Genomic DNA, 17,238 nt, shown 5'->3' with positions numbered 1-17,238 from the left:
ATTTTCATTTGGACATTTTTGGTTTGGACATATTTGTGTTTGGACATTTTATATTTTGGACATTTTTCAGTTTGGACATACTTTGTACTGGACATTTTTGTAGTTGGACATTTTTGCTTCGGACATTTTCATTTGGACATTTTAGCTTCGGATATTTTTGTGTTTGGACATTTTAGCTTTGGACATTTTTGTGTTTGGACCTTTTTGGTTTGGACATATTTATATTGGACATTTTTGTGTTCGGACATTTTACACTTTGAACATTTTTGCTTCGGACATATTCATTTGGACGCTGCTTGTATTTGTTGACAGGCAAAAATAATATTAAAATGTCTTGTGTAGAGAACTGATAAAGCATACAGTATGTAAGCAATGTAAACATTATAAGGTAGGTCCCAGAACAGATCGGTTCATTTTAATTGTAAAGTCGAAAGATAGATGTCACGATACAATAACTGATGTGTGCTGCTGTTGTGTGTCAAATTCAAACTAGAAGCAGAAGTCCACGCAATTGCACACATGGCGTCTTGTTAACTTCGAAAAAAAAGTACTTTGATGTAGAATTTATGTAATTTGTTTCTTTTTTTTTTTTTAGCGTCTTGGGACGATACCCAAGTCTTAATAGATCGCTCTTTTGTATGCACATTTTTTACTGTTGGACTAATAAAAGTTAATTTGAAATGAAATATATTAAATACTGTAGCTAGGGACCTTGCCCTTGGTCATATAATTAAGCAATGAGGATTTTGCACGTGGGTATAAAACTGTCATTCCTTAAATATAAAACGAAAATTTGATAGCCTCATATTATAAGAAGACAGACTCTACATCTACGTGCTGTTAACTTTCCATGTAAGTTATTATTTTATTGTTACTTAATTAGTATTAAATCATTTTGTGTCATCCTTAACCTCAAAATGTCTGTAAACAAAGTAGTTTCATAGGCCTATCACAATTATATGTTAAATTAAACGTTTGCTTCGCTAATGACATTCATATTGGCATTTATACGGTAATGTTTTATAGTTAATGGATATTAATTAGTAGGAAACAATTTTTTTAAAACTATGTCCTTTGTAATAAGTTTTTACAAACCACAATTGGTATAGGCTACCTAATAGGCCTATATATTCATATACATTAAAGCAAATAAAACAATAAAATGCCTCAAATGTAAAGTTTTAATTAATATACAGATATAGATAGGCTACATAACTTAAATGGTGAGAGGAAAGAATGCATTGAAGTTGCCGGTAGGCTATTTAATTTTACACGGCGTGTATTGGTCTGTCAGTTTTTCAGATTAGGCCTATATCAGAGACAACTTCAGTTAAAGGGGAACTACCTCAGCGCTAGTTTAGCCCAGTTAAATATATGATATTATTTTTGTAACAATCATTAGATTGTATGGAAGTACTTAATATGTAAACCTAAGTTATGTGCCTGCTAAAAATAACTTGTTGGATTTGTGTAAGACTGTGTAAGTGTATTCAATAGAATTTATATTTCAGCGCAAGTAGTATTCAGATAATAAATAATGTGTTTACTGTTATAAAATAATTGTATTCTAATAAGCATGTAATAATTGTAATCGATGATATTTACCCGTACCCATTTGAAATTGTTTCAAAATGAAGACTGTATAATAAAATTACCATAATTATTTTGAAAGTACAAAGGTTATTCTGAATAGCAATAACAAACGAGCAGTATTTTACTTTTGTTAGTAACATTGTCATAGGGTTACCATGAGAAGACATTCTATAGGAGGACATGGAATCTAAAATAAGAGGACATTGCTGAAAAAAGGAGGACTTTTTAAAAATTGGTATGAACAAAATTAAAGATAAAAACAATGGCTCACCTTAGTTAGTTTTCTCACTAGTTGCTGGATCAGTATTACATCTGTACTCTACTTATGGGTGGAGCCCACTTTGTGCACAAGAGCCAGAAGGGACCAACTTATATTTTGTAAGTTAACAAATAACTATGGAACTGTTCACAGGACATGTCCTCGAAGCTATATTTCACCATGATGATACCTCTGACTGTCTCCGTTAGCATGCGATTTCGTTCTTTTGTGCATTGAGCAGATATTAGGGAAAATACTCTCTCAACACTGCCATTGTGACTTGGGATAAATAAATAGAATTGACATATTTTTAAAAGTTCTGAAAAAGTTTCAATGCTCGCAGAACTATTGGAATTGAAGAATTTGCACCATTGTTTAGATAAACTTAAATCTTTGTCAAAATTAACTTGATTGCAAAATGAAATTGATAAAATAGCTTAGAATCATGAATAGTGACATTTTTAGAGTGTAAGAATTCAATGCATGTCAATAGGTCATCATATGTTAAGTTTCTTTTATGTGCTCCAGCTTCAACCATTGAAAGCAGTTAAATCCTTTCATAGGTTTTCAACATTTATTTAAATATTCTGTGCATAATATCGCACATTATTCAATATTCATATTAATTCTAGTTGAAATGCGAAATACCGGACATTAAAATTTTTTTTTAAATGCCTGCCGGACAGGATAAAATGATTAAAAAACAGAACATGTCCCCCTTTGGCCAGACAGATGGTAACCCTACATTGTCATATTCATGATAACTGTTTGTAAATAACATAGTATGGGATATGGTAAACTTCTGCATGACTTACTTACAAAGCCGAAATATTTTAATTATTAAACGATCTGGACTTGTTTTTAAATCGGCCTGGGTGGCGCAGTTGGTACTTGCTTATACAAGGCTTGAGTCATAGGCCTAAGTCATGGCAACTATTTTTTTTTTTTGTGGGAGAATGTGAGTGCAGTTCGGAATTTAAAAATATGCAATTGAAAGGACAGTGTATGTGTACAAATATGGTAGGGTAGAGTAGGGATGAAACATTCGTAAACGACAGAGTATCATGCTATTTGAAAGGGCTGTATGTGTAGTAGTGGAGTAGGATAGAGTAGGGTAGCGATCAGTCATCCATAAATGACACAGCATCATGCTACTCGTGTTTACATGGCAATTGCAATAGCATTACAGCACATATACTCACTCTAAAAACCCATCGGATCACATTCATTCTGCACAGTGGTCGACTCAACACTGCATTACACATTATGTGTAACATCACTCTCTTTGTGATAATCATATCACATAGCCATCCCTATAATGATGGGAACTACATGTAGGTCTACTTGTACTGTACTATTGATGCTTGGCATGGTGGTCGACTCACAAATGAATTCACATTGGAGTCATTCCACGTCAAATCACACAAAATTATACAAATTTTATTTGACCTTCATATTTCTGATTGCGTTTATATTTTTTTACCAACTCTATGGGTCTAATAAACCAACAAGTGTATTTTTATTGGTGAAACGAGCGTTGAGCGGATTCCACCGATTTTGGAATAGACATCGACGTACTTGAACTGCCAACATAGAAAACAAAAAATCACACTCAATCGCTTTCATCTTCATCTTGACGGGATAATAAAAGCCTAAACTAACCTAACCTAACCTAAGTGCGTCGGTGTCTATTCCAAAATCGGCGGAATCCGCTCAACACTCGTTTAACCTTTTTATTTCCTATGTTTTTAAAATATTACATGTTAAAATTCGTTAAAAATGTCGCACAATGCAACATTTAAAGCGTCATATTTCTGACGATATTGATGTTAAAATGTTTTTGAAAAATGCATTTAAAAGCTTAAAGTACTGTCTTTTATTAAATATTTACTAACTAATTTTAATATAATTATTACAAATATTTTTTTATAATTCGATTTTTAAAACATATATATCAATGTGAAATAGCCCCATTAAAAATCTAACAAAATGCCTACTACGTGCACCGAAGTATTCTTAATAATTCCAGAAAATATCAGAATGGGATCTCCAATAGTTTAATGGAAATTTAATTACTTACGACACAATGTGTAGCGGCCAGTGCAGCAGCAGTGGACGGGAAGCGTTAAAGTGCGCTGGGAGGTTTATCGGCGCTGGATGATTGACTGAACGTTACAAGATTACACCCAGTACGGATCAAGTCACTCGAGGAAACACTGCTAATTTACTTATTATGATATCTTCAAATATTTGTACATTATGCTTTTTAAATGTTTCATTTCATTCGCTTACCTTCTTTCTTGAAAGAAAATTGTTTTACTAAATCTTCTGTTTTTGACAACGGAATGAAAACATATAATTTTAATGCACTGGTTATTGGTTTTAGATTATGGTATCTGATCTGCAAATTTTCATTGTGGTTTTTGTGCTTATTCAATGAACAAAATATAAATGACATGTTAGAATTTTTTTTTTGTGACCAATTAAACAGTTTTTTTTTTTTTTTAGTGTTGTTATAGGATCTTGTATAGGCTGGCTCTCGTGGCAAGTCTTTTAACAGTTTCTCCAATGCCATCACATGGACCTTTACCATGCGACGTTGCAAAGACGTGTCATTCAGCACTAATTCCATAATCGTCTTCATGTAAGCAATTATTTTTATTTTTTTTATTTATTTTTTTTTTGTATTGTGAACTTGATCCATTGGAAAAGTAGATGATTTTTTTTTTCATATCATTGAATTCTTGCTTTAAGAAATTGATTGCTTCGGATTGAAAAAAGTGAAAGGGATCGGTTTCTGAGATGACAATACGTTTGTGACGAATTTCCGTATCTCCTTTGAAATATACTACAAAAGGATGTATTCTGGCTTGGCATATGTTCCAATGCACACCTTGTATTGAATCTTGTATTACAAATGAATAATTTTCAGAAAAGTGTGCAATAACTATGTAATTTTCAGGTTGTACATTTCTTTGCATTCCGTCAAAAATAAAATATGGCTGACTTTTGAAGGGATGACGATGCATCTTCTAAATGAAAAACTTTACATGCTAGGGAGCCTTTTACTTTTTGAAACTTTTCACGGGGTATCGTTTTTGTTGTCGCTTTCTTTTCTTGATAGGGGAATCTATTGACATTAAACTCTTGTTTAATTCCTCAATATTAGTGATTTCTAGCACTGTATCCATAGAACTGCTAGAAGAAGAACTGGGATAATCACTTTCTCTGTCCGCACTTTCATTTGATTCATGTTTATTAATATCACAAGAACTACTGGCTTCACATATAATTTCACCTGACCTATCCAGAAATTGATTGATTTTTACGGAACGAATCACATATTTGCACATTCAAAGACTCCTTTAAATTGAGCTTTATCAATAAGTCGCGACTTACACGTCTTAGTGTACTTTTCTTTTTAAAAGTGTGATTAGGAAGGTAAATGATTTAAACACTTGTTATATATTACGCGATCTTTACCATCACTCATGTTGTATAGAAGTCACGTCACTGCGTGAAATTCAAACCCAAACTGATTATTTTTCTCTTCTATATTTTGTCTCCTGCCATCTGTTTACTGCCATAAAGTTTACTGCCTTACCCAGCCTTGCTGTCATCAAACACTTGGCTATATTACAGTATAAACATATAGCACTGTGAAGGGCTTCCCCTCTTAGCTGAGCTGACAATAATAAAATAATTTTAGATAAGATATTTACTGTTCCTTAAGGTATTAATCATTTGGTGATTAGTATGGTGACATCAGATTCAACGGGGGATTTCGTAAAACTTTCCACGGGCAGCCTTCTAGCCTATGGCTGCAAGCAGTTCATTAGCTGGGCATCGCGAGCACTTGCATGCCTCCGGAAAATAAACTGTTAAAAATGTATGGGTGCCGATTCCATATTTATAAATGCAGTAGTTTACAGATAATACATCAGCGAACAAGTCTATATTTTTTTCAGATTTTTAACTTGGCTATTTAATATAGTAATTTTGCTTTGAAAAAGAAATTATTAAAAAAATAGGCCAAATTTTAAATTTATTTGTGATAAGCCTAAAGTAATAAAAAGTGTTGTATTTAGTCTTTCAAATGTGCCAAACCGCAAATCTCAATTATATGTAGACACAGAGTTCCAAATGAGTTTATGTGACAGTGCGCGCATAATTTGCGTAACTTCAAATAGTCACAACTACACAAATAATTAATAATTGTAAAAATAAAACAATACGGGTCTCCTTATTTGATGTCTGGAATTCATGAAAAAAAATTCGACGATTTCCCAGAACGTCGTGTTTTATTGCTATGCGATTTGACGTAGAATGACTCATTGCTGTCTGTGTGATAACCATACGTCACACTGCCATTTAGTGATGCAGCCACATGCTATGGATGCCATACAGTATGTGAGAACTTGTGATACCATCGCTTGACTTTGAAAAAATGACTTATGCCCCAACCTTCGTAGCTTTGATACAACATGTCGAAGATTTCAATTAACAGCAGTAAGAAATTCTGTTTTAAATTGTTCATATGTTAGTATAGGGTACATTAGAGACAAGTACCAAAAGCTTGGGGGCAGGGGGAAGGGCCGCGCTTCCATACAGGGGCACTGACATTTCCTCTAAGGTTAGAGCCCAGTTTAGGTGTGTGTGTATTAATGGAAAATTAGGGGCTGGAAAATATTGAGAATAGGACGCATGTTCATATGACATTTTTTTCGTTTAATACACACACACACCTTAACTGGGCTCTAACCTTAGAGAAATACCACTCCTCTGTATACGGAAGTGTGCATCCTCAGAACTATACTGTCGTAACTCCCAAAACACTGTTTTGAGAAAATCGACTTTAAAGGTTTGAAACGCACTTCAAAATTCAGGGTTTTAAGGTAAACATCAGATTTTTTGTACACAGATTTATATGTCAATGGGGCATTGAATTTTGAAGTGTGTTTCAAATCTTTAAACTCGATTTTCTCAAAACAGTGTTTTGGGAGTTACAACAGTATAGTTCTGAGGGTGTGATATAGGATGTTGATTTAAGAGGTGTATACTGAAATGAAAGCATTAAAGTAAGAAATACTATCCGAGTGGTTATGTCACAGAGCCATTAAAATGGTGGACATCACATGACAATTTAAAGGGGCCCTTTTCTTTAACTTATTTTAAGCAGTTGTATAATATTACATAGAAGACCAATTCCGAATAGCAAATATTTTCAGGAAATACCTTAGACAGTTCAGCCACAAGCCTTTACAGAGAGGCTAGCAGAAACGGGTGGAGAGAGTCGAGATGTGACATAACCACTTGGACGGACAGTAATTTCAACTTGTTTCAAGTTATTTGCTATCACTGCAATAAACATACCACAGAGCAGTGATTTCCAACCTGTGTAATAAACATACCACAGAGCAGTGATTTCCAACCTGTGTGGAGGGCTTCGCATGCACTTCCCAGGCGCTCAGCTGGGCCACTCCAGGAAAATAAAATATAAATAAAATGAAATTGAAGACATGCTCGGCATAGCTTAACAAAACACAAAATATAAAAATTCATTGTTAACACCAGAAGCACCAGAATAAGACAGACTGCACAGCAACCTCTCAGAAAAGTCCACAGCTCGTACTTGCACATGCAAGAGCAGTATTGTATCAGGGAACGTGCCCAAACACTTCACGAATTTCTACAATGAGACTTTTTCGCAGTTCATTTACCACAAGAGAAAGCTGTCACTTCATACCTTTATATTGGCAAGTCATATCTGAGATCAATACAAATTTCAAAATACACACAGTCCCGATCACTGTCCTTGAGAAGGTGAAGCTTCTGAGGGACTGCCCGCTTTACAAAGAAAAGCAGAATTCCTTGTTAACCATTTTATCTAAAACAAGAGAGACTGAAGGAGTAAAGACCACAGATTGGGTCGCTTTCTCCAGTGCAGAAGAGAATAAAAATTATAAGATATATTGAAATTTGTAAATATATTTATATAAAACACAGTAAATATAGAAAAATACATATTAATTATGATTTAGGTCTTTTAGTTCTTAAGGTCCAATTTAGGTTTTTTTAGGTTCACCATAATTTACATATGTGACATTTATGACCATGAATCGGAAAATTATCTAAAAAATTATGAATTTAGAAGTAAGGAAAAAAAGTAGGTAAAAGCCTGTAAAAACTAGCCATAACTGTTCTGTATTATAGTGTGGCAAATAAAATGGTGTTTAATTTGAGAGCATTGACAGTACAAATACTTAGTATTAGTTAGATACATGGACTACTAATTGTATATTCATATATTGGGAATGAAAGTATTCAATTACATACATATTAATAAATATAAACTTAATTGAGGAAGACTATTGGGATGACCCAGAATTGGATAGGAAGATCAGATTCTTGGAGATGGAAGAGATTAACTAAAATATATAGAGTTACCAGTATATGAAGAAGAATAAGTAGAACCACAAGTGAGACTACCATGAGATAGCTATAATTCTAGTTTAAATTCATTCTTGTGTAGGCATACCTACATTTTCTCATGGGGGACGGATGTTGATACCAAAAAATCTACTTAAAATGATCAATAAAATGCCCTTAAAATAATGACAAAATTAGATAAAATGAAAATAAACTGTGTTTAAATATTATTCACTGTACTCGCACCACAACTTCTTAAAAATTAGTCACCTTGTTTCAATGACTGCCTTGCAAATCTCGGAGAGAGAAGGCAACTTCCTGGAATTTGGTTAAGATAAAGGGAAAGAGCATGCAACAAAATTAAGGTTTTTAGGGAAAACTATAGATTTTAATGAAGACTTACAATGTGTTTCAATCAGGGGTGGTCCATGTCAGTGCCTTCATTCTAAATGACAAAACAAATTGTGGGTGCAGCGTGCATTCTTGCAATCTTTGTGTTAAAACTACTCTCTGCTGTAGTACATCATCATGGGGATACAACATCCTATTGTCCAGGAAATGGTGAAAGTTTCCTCACTTCCAAACATAAATTCTAAAGACACCCTCGTACCAACAAAAGAACAATAGTGGTCAAAGCCCTCACTTAAACTAAGCTGTTGTCAAGCATTGTATATTACTTCTGTTGTGTGAGGTGAAGGCTTCATTGAAATGAGGGATGGACTTTAGAGTTTGTTCCAAACTGTAAAACTCAAACTTCACTGTTATTCACTTATTCAGTAGGTAATTACTAATAGGGCCTACTATTCATTTAACAGGTCTATATGTAAAGAAGAAAGTAATGCATTCAAAATTATCTAAAAGTTCTTCAAAATATTAAAAAAGACCAAAAAATTCTGAAAAAAAAGTAAAAATTACCTATTAGTTCAAAAACATAAAAAAATGCAATATAATAAATAAATTTTTTATGTTGATATTAACATAGAAAGAATTTCTATATTAATAGGCATCGTCCTAATGTGAAAAATGAGATCACTTTTCATTAACATCTGCCACCTAATAACTTGGATAGGTTAAGCCTTCCCAATCAATTATTTTCTGTAAATTTTTCTTGTCTTGTCAAGTATTAATCACTTGTATATATTATTTTCAGAAACCTGTGCTCACTTCAAGAATCTATGCGTTTGTAATCGGCTCAGATTGGTGAGTAAAATGTACCAGTAGTTTTTGTACTATAGGCTATTGTTAATTCACTCTGAGGGATTGAATTGCAATTGCGTGCTAATATGAAAAATGACTGTTACGAACGTGACACATACTTTGTCATATTGCAGTTAACATTATCGGTACTGCTTATAGTTCATTTTCTTGAACTGTCATTTAAAGATATAAATTAAATCATTTATAGTGGACCAAAATTATAAGATATAATTTTCTTTTCTGGAATGAATACATATACATTATATATACCAATATAAAAAAATAATGTATCTGATTCTGTTATAAATTGTACTGTTTAAATATATGTGTACATTTAATTTGCACGAATTTCCATAACATAATTTTTCATATATTGTTTTTTCTTATAATATCTAGCTGTTTACGAAAATCTGTAATATAAAATTTACAGAAACGTAAAAAAATATTAGTTTTTTATAATGATCATGGTATTTTAATAATGCTACTAGTTAATTAAGACCTACAAACCATTTGAGTTGGAAATAATTCAAGTATAATATTTATGAAATATGAAGATATTTACAAGTTATTAGAAAAACAAGATAATAGCGACCTATTGAGCCCATCATTTCATTTTTAGCTTTTAAATGACTGTGCTTTTGGCGAGAAACGAATTCCGACTAAATTTGACACTTAAATGGTGTTTCTGAAAATATTTCTTGCTCTTGTTAGCATTTATAGCATCGTATAGGGTATATTATTTTCAGGATTCTGCCCTTAAAACCTAAGTTTCTTCTTGTGCCATTTAAGTCCTTTTTTCCTTTCTTATATTTTCGTAACAGCTAGGGTTACATTACTTTCGAGAAGTAATTCATGTAGGTATCTTTAACCCCTAATTTTTTTGTCTGAAGTTAATTGGAGGTAGAGTGATATAGAGATTACATTTTTAGAGGAAACTAAAGTTTATTTGCTCAAGAAATTTCTGCAAGGTCTAGGGTTAGATTAATTTTGGAATACAATTGTGTAAATCTTTTGTAGCTCTAAAATTTTTGTTTGAAAATGTTTTCGATTGAGGCTTAATTGTTATTTAACACTGATTTCTCTGACAATGATTTTTGGAAACATATTATGTATACTGTTCCATTTATAATTTTATCTTATGTAAGGACAATATTTGTAAAATGTTAGAATTGTTTTGTTGTATTTTTAATAAAGACGCATTAATGTTTGATTGCGATAATATTTCACAGACAGGCAGCATACCTAAAATTACTTTTCGATATTAGTGATGCTGAAAACGTTTATTTCCCAGAAAGTCTCGAAATAAGTTTTTACAGCATAAACATACTTTGTCTTCATAGGCTACTTTGTGTAATGAGAAAGTAAGAAATAAGTACATAGTAGAGTCAATAATTTCCTAGACTCTACTATGAATGCTGATGACACATTCATGGCACATTGTGCACATCCATTTTCAAAGTAATGTCCCACAGTTACATTTTGCGACCTGCACAGATGGGTAGGCTTCCATCCCATATCAAGTGTATTTCCTCACCACAATCCTTTAATCCACGGGTTTCTTCTTGTGTAATTCGCTCTATTTCCGTAATAGTAGGGTTATGCTAGTTTTACAAATAAATTTATGTAGATATCTGTAAACTTTAACAGGTTTGAAAAAGCTCTGAATTTCAAACATAATTTTGTTGTTATTAATTTGTTTCATAAAATATAGTTAGTTATCTTTTTTATTTCCTTAACATCTAGCATTATGTCAATTTTGCAGAGCAATGTGTGCAGATATGTTTGTACCCTAATTTTTCTGTCTGACATTTTTGATCAAATTTATAATTTTATGTAAATAATTAATTTCTCTAACTTATAAGCAGGGAAAGGATTTATATGTAAATACATATTTACTTATAAAGCTAATATAATTTATATTTTGCATTATCTTTATGTTTCACAATGTGTAGGGTTGAAAAATCCTACTTTTATTTTCCATATTTTTCCATATTTTAGAGTTTAGTACATATTTTCGTTAATTTCCATATATTTTCCATATTTCATATAAAACAGTCCATATTATATTAGGTTTAACAATAAAACAAAACAAAATTCCATTAACTTTTAAAAATACATTTCAACAATAGAGATTTAAACACATGTTCAGTAATCCCTTTAACATCAGAGTTATTTGAAAATTAGCAGTCCTATCAACAATGGGAAAGTAAGTTACAAAACTGTATTAATTTAATTTAAAATTTTTAACAGACTTCAGTTGTGCAGCTCAACAGTTAAATGCCAGTCAGAGTACACATAGGTTCAGTTTTGTAAATCATACTATAAAGACGGTAAATATGCCAAAAGTACGTCATTCAGTCAATTTAAAATCAAAACTAACAAGTTACATTTCAGAATTTAAAGAAGATGGTTTATCAACTGACAATAAAATATTATTTTGTAATTTGTGTCAGTGTGCAGTATCATCTACACAAAAGTTCCTGGTGCAACAACACATTACAACTAGTAAACATCAGGCCAACAAACAACTAAATTCCAAGCAGAGACAATTGTTTTTAACACAACCAACAACATCGAATGTAAGATCTGAGTTTAACATCGACCTGTGCCGTTCTCTCATCTCTGCTGATATTCCTCTCTACAAACTAAAGAATAAGGTCTTCAGGGAATTCCTTGAAAAATATACTCAACATACAATCCCGGATGAGTCAACACTTAGGAAGACGTATGCTCCATCCATCTACGATGAGACAATACAGAAGATAAGAGATGAAATTAAAGATAGTTCAATTTGGGTTTCCATTGATGAGACTCCCGACAAAGAAGGTAGACTTGTTGGTAATGTATTTATCGGTTTGTTAAGTGAACAATATTCTGAACGAATTCTTTTACATTGTGATGTTCTAGAAAAGTGCAATAACAAAACTATAGTTAAACTGTTCAACGAAGCTATGGGTATCCTGTGGCCAAAGGGTATTATGTACGATAATGTGTTATTCTTTATTAGCCATGCTGCCCCTTATATGGTCAAAGCTGGACAAGCATTATCTGTTGTATATCCTAAATTGACTCATTTTACTTGTGTGGCGCATGCATTTCATCGTGTGGCAGAAGTGGTCAGAGACAATTTCCCTAAAGTAGATTTGTTGATTTCATCAGTGAAAAAAGTATTTCTCAAAGCTCCCAGTAGAGTTAACGTGTTGAAAGAAATGTACCCTGAAATTCCATTGCCACCAAAGCCAATTTTAACTAGATGGGGTACATGGCTAGAAGCAGTTGAATATTATGCCGAACATATAGACTCTATTAACAATGTTCTCCTTGCATTGGACTCTGAAGATGCAGTCTCAATTGATACTGCGAAAACAGTTACCTGTGACATAAGTGTGAAGAATGACTTAGCTCACATTCAGCATACATTTTCATGCATCATAAAAACGCTCAAAAGTCTCCAAAATAGGCACCTTTCACTATCTGAAAGTTTTGAAATTATAAATAGTACTGTGGAACAACTGAATCGTGGTAGAGGTAAAGTTGCAGATGCAGTAAGAGCTAAGGTGGACACTGTACTTTCAAAAAACCCTGGATATGAAGAACTACAAAAGGTTGTTGCTGTGATGAGTGGTGAATCAACAGTGAAGATTAACTTGGACTTATCCCCAGCAGACATTGTGAAATTGAATTATGTACCAGTTACTTCTTGTGACGTCGAACGCTCTTTTAGTCAGTATAAATCTATCCTCAGAGACAATAGAAGAAGATTCACTTTTCAGCACTTGAAAGAAATGTTTGTAACCTATTGTTATGGTAACAGACAATAAAAATTGTGTTTTGTTGAAACTACATTGGAAGATAAGGTACGTCCATTATATTTTTTGTTTAGTTTGATTAAAATGTACCAATATTTAACGTACATAGTCATTTTTTTATAATTTTAAGTCCATATTTAATTCCATATTTTGGTAAAAATCCATATTTAATTCCATATTTTGGTAAAAATAACTACATATATATTTACATATTTCATATATTTTTAGTCCATATAAATCCGTTCCCTGCTTATAAGTTTAAAAGATCTGCTATCTGCATAATTTAATTTATCACTTTATTTCATGTAAGAACATTTTGTAGTATTTTTACAGTTATAGTTCACACAACTCGTGCCTTCTTTGAACATCCAACTGCACTCGAGGAAGTTGAACGAACTATAAAGACCCAGTTATTAATACTTGTTATGTTTGGTGTGCATTATTCCCGGTTGAAATGACTCATAGATACTGAATATGAAGATACGGAGAAATTACACGGACAGACAGATGGATACACAAACAGAGAGAAATGATGGTATGTCAGAGGTCACTTTTTCTGTATCAGGGATATTGAAACTTATACTGCCATGGAAATATCGAATTTTATTTTTATTAGCATTATAATATTTTTTGTCTACATAATATACTCAGACATGAAAGAGTTGGTCATATTTGAAAGAAACTACACGAGAACATTCTTTGAGCACATTTTTACTGTCATGTCTGTGCTATACACATCTCTTTAAGGTAGAAGAGCAATAAATATTCAGAATAAATAAAGTAAAAATCGCCCAAATTTCGCGAGTCTCAATTCGTATGGTCTTCAGTAAAATTCCTAGACCTTAAAGTTTTGAATAGATATACAATTCTAATAAATACTTTACCAAAGTGTTTGAAATGGAAATAATTTTTATATTAACACACTGAAGTGCTTGGGATTCAGTATTTGAGAGTCAAATACAGTACAGACTAAATTTAAGGAAAAAAGGTCAGTTTTATTAACAGATCTAAAGCTTGTGGGCACGATAATTATATCGTCTTCGTCATTTTTTAAATAAAAAATTAGACTGATGTCTTATGACATTTTCATCTCTTTCTGGGATGCTCAGGATCTTCTCTCAATGTCTGGTACTCAGAGTTTCTGTTGGAAATTTATCATTCTCTGTTCCCTCTTAAGTGTTCATTCAAGTTGTTCTTATATTAATCTATTTATCCTTAAGCAAATATATGTTACATTCGTTTTGAATATTTCAATTTCTTTATTCAATATTGTAAAGCTGTTTATTACTCTTAAAAGCTTCATTGCTTTAGCTTGAATTTTTGTATCTTTTTTTGCTTGTACTTTATCATTTTGCGAAGTATAAATGGATACTGTTTTGTTGTTGAAAAAGTATATTTTGAAGATTTGGCAGAAATGTACGTTTCATCATCCCTGATGCTTAAAAAATATGTTTTTTTTTGATATGCCATATCTCTGTGTACAGTGATTTCTCCTGCAATAGATCTGCAAATATATTAAACTGGAGATATGGCCATGGATTATCATTTTTAATACAAACATTAATAGGCCTTCAGTTGAAAGATAAAAAGTACCACAAAATTATGATTTACTCTTCAGTACATGTTTGTCTGAGGGAATTAAAATTTAGTCTCAATTTGCAACGAAAAGTAGAATAAGCCTAGTGTCACAGAACATTCAGTTTAAAAGAGGACCATAGACAGCTACAGCATATGTTGGAAATTCCCTTCATTTCATTGCATTTGATTTTTGCTCTGTTACTAATTACGAACTATATTTATGACGTAGGAATATAAATATCAGTGGTGAAGCTAAGTGTAATTACTGGGTAGGCTGAAAAAATCTGCTTACCTTGTATCTACTTATAGAGTAGATGTTTATCGGCTTTTCTATCAACATTTTTTGTGACACAAACACCACAAGAAGATGATGATCACTCATTTTCACCATCAAACAGAATACAGGTAAAACAATATAACTTATTTGTCTCAGAGCACCCTGTTGGCCAAGGATATTTCTTATTCCATGAAAACTGAAAATTTCTATTTTGTCTTCCACCAACCGCTATGTAAATGTGGTGTCGATCTCCTATCTTTGTAAGCATATTTTATTTCATACGTTTAACTTGGAAGTGGTTTCTCTTTTAATTCTATAAATAATGACATCAGTGTTCTCTTAGTATGAACATTTTACATAAAATTAATGTGTAACACACACCATCACGTTTGATTAAACTAAACTCAACAACGCAGCACTGTCAGAGAACACCAATACTGCGTGACGTAATATTGTGACGGAAGGCTAGCCTCGTCCCGTATACTATATAACGTCTTTGGTATGGAGATATAGAGAATCGATATCCTCTCAAGCTTGCGAGTCAAGGCTGTAGCCATGCCTTTAGAACAGTGGTCATCAGAACAGTGCACTCTGGCTAGGGTCCCTTACCCGCGGACAAGACATTGCACCAGCGTGCATCCGTAGCTGCTGGCGAGTATGCTGTCTCCCTATCCGTTCTGCACGACGGAGCATATTTCGTTACACTTCTTGCACTTTACCCATTTCAGCGAGTGCTGAGGACTACTGCTTTAGAGGCATTTTGCCAGGGGCAGCCCGTCTTTGGGGGCTACCGGGGCCATGCCCCACCGATATTTCATTCCCCAGCAATTTTCTTTTCACATTTAAAATGCGTAAATTTTGTTCAGGACAGTGTATTGGATTCATAATTGTTTCAGTAAATTTCATAAGATGGCGCAATGTGTGTCAGTAAAACGTCAAAGATTGTATGGCACTAAATATTGTGAGCTTGGGCCCGCGTCAAAGGGCCCCACAACTTGAATCACTTTAGCGCTCAACTGCCATGGTGCGAGGTATCGACGGAGATTCACGAAGTTACTGTCACGAGTATAATGCTTCTCGTTGGGGCCCGACGAACGTGGCCCGCCTGCCGGACGGAAGCGACAGTCGCAGTTATTTGTTGTACTGTGAGTCGCAGTGCCACTGAATAGTGGGTTAATTCTAGAAGTGTCCGTGTGAACTTTGAATAGTGCATGCGAGCGAAGTGTGAAAACATGAATAAAGTGGATTACCTATTAAAACATCGTTTTCTTCGTTAAAATTAGAAGATAAACTTGAAGTAAACGACTAAGCACACATCAACCTAATGACTTCAGTTTTACGCAGGCGGATGGTATGAAAAGAACTTTCTTCAACTCTTGGTTTACAAAGAAGTCCTGGCTAACTGTAAGTGACGAAAACAAAGTTTATTTTGTTTCTGTTGTTTGGTGACGAGGGACTGTGGACGCCGACATGTTGCAAAGATCTAAAACATTTAAGGGAACGCATAAAAAAAAAACAAGAAGAAAGTTCAATGCATTTAGAAAATGCTTGTAAGTTTAAACTATTTGGGACGTAAATATCGCAGCACAAATTGATTTCGCGGTCAAATTTTCAATCCAGAAGCACAACGAACAGGTCACAAAAAACAGACATATGGGCCTACTAGCAAGAGTAATTGTTTCTTTAGTATTTTGCGGAACTCACGAATTGTAACTGAGGGTTCGGAACGAAAATCAGGGATCTGCAAATCGGGGAAATTTTTTAGACTTGTTGGGCCGTATTCATAGACATTCTTAGCACGGGCTTCCGGTGGATGATCAGCGAACTAACGTTTTTCGTTTTCATAAACCATGATATGATATGAATCCTGTACAAGTAATCAGTCGATAGCCCGGGCTAGTTAGGACGCTCGTAGTGCGGGCTAGCGAAATGTCTATGAATAGCACCCGTTATCTTTACTTGCCAGTCTTGATAATGTATTGGATGAACATTTCAACAGTAGGCCTACTTCTGTTTTTAAATATACTTTACACATACAAAATGAATTACTAGACAGTAGGCCTATGTATGATCCTATACATCGAAGATCTGAAACA

The 17,238-nt window shown here is 33.4% G+C and overlaps 1 long non-coding RNA gene across 2 annotated transcripts in view; it reads left to right on the top strand.

Annotated features, from left to right (window-relative positions):
* The first annotated feature begins 507 nt into the window (after positions 1–507).
* The window catches only part of LOC138701012 (uncharacterized), a 731,347-nt gene continuing 714,616 nt past the window's right edge, over positions 508–17,238 (top strand). For both annotated transcript variants that reach the window (XR_011332423.1, XR_011332422.1), the window contains exons 1-2: positions 508–852; positions 9,432–9,481. This is a non-coding gene — a long non-coding RNA (uncharacterized lncRNA). The remainder of the gene's footprint in view (positions 853–9,431; positions 9,482–17,238) is intronic.

The sequence above is a fragment of the Periplaneta americana genome, chromosome 1 (assembly GCF_040183065.1).
Source record: "Periplaneta americana isolate PAMFEO1 chromosome 1, P.americana_PAMFEO1_priV1, whole genome shotgun sequence".
NCBI lineage: Eukaryota > Metazoa > Arthropoda > Insecta > Blattodea > Blattidae > Periplaneta > Periplaneta americana.
This window is presented reverse-complemented; position numbering and strand designations above follow the sequence as displayed.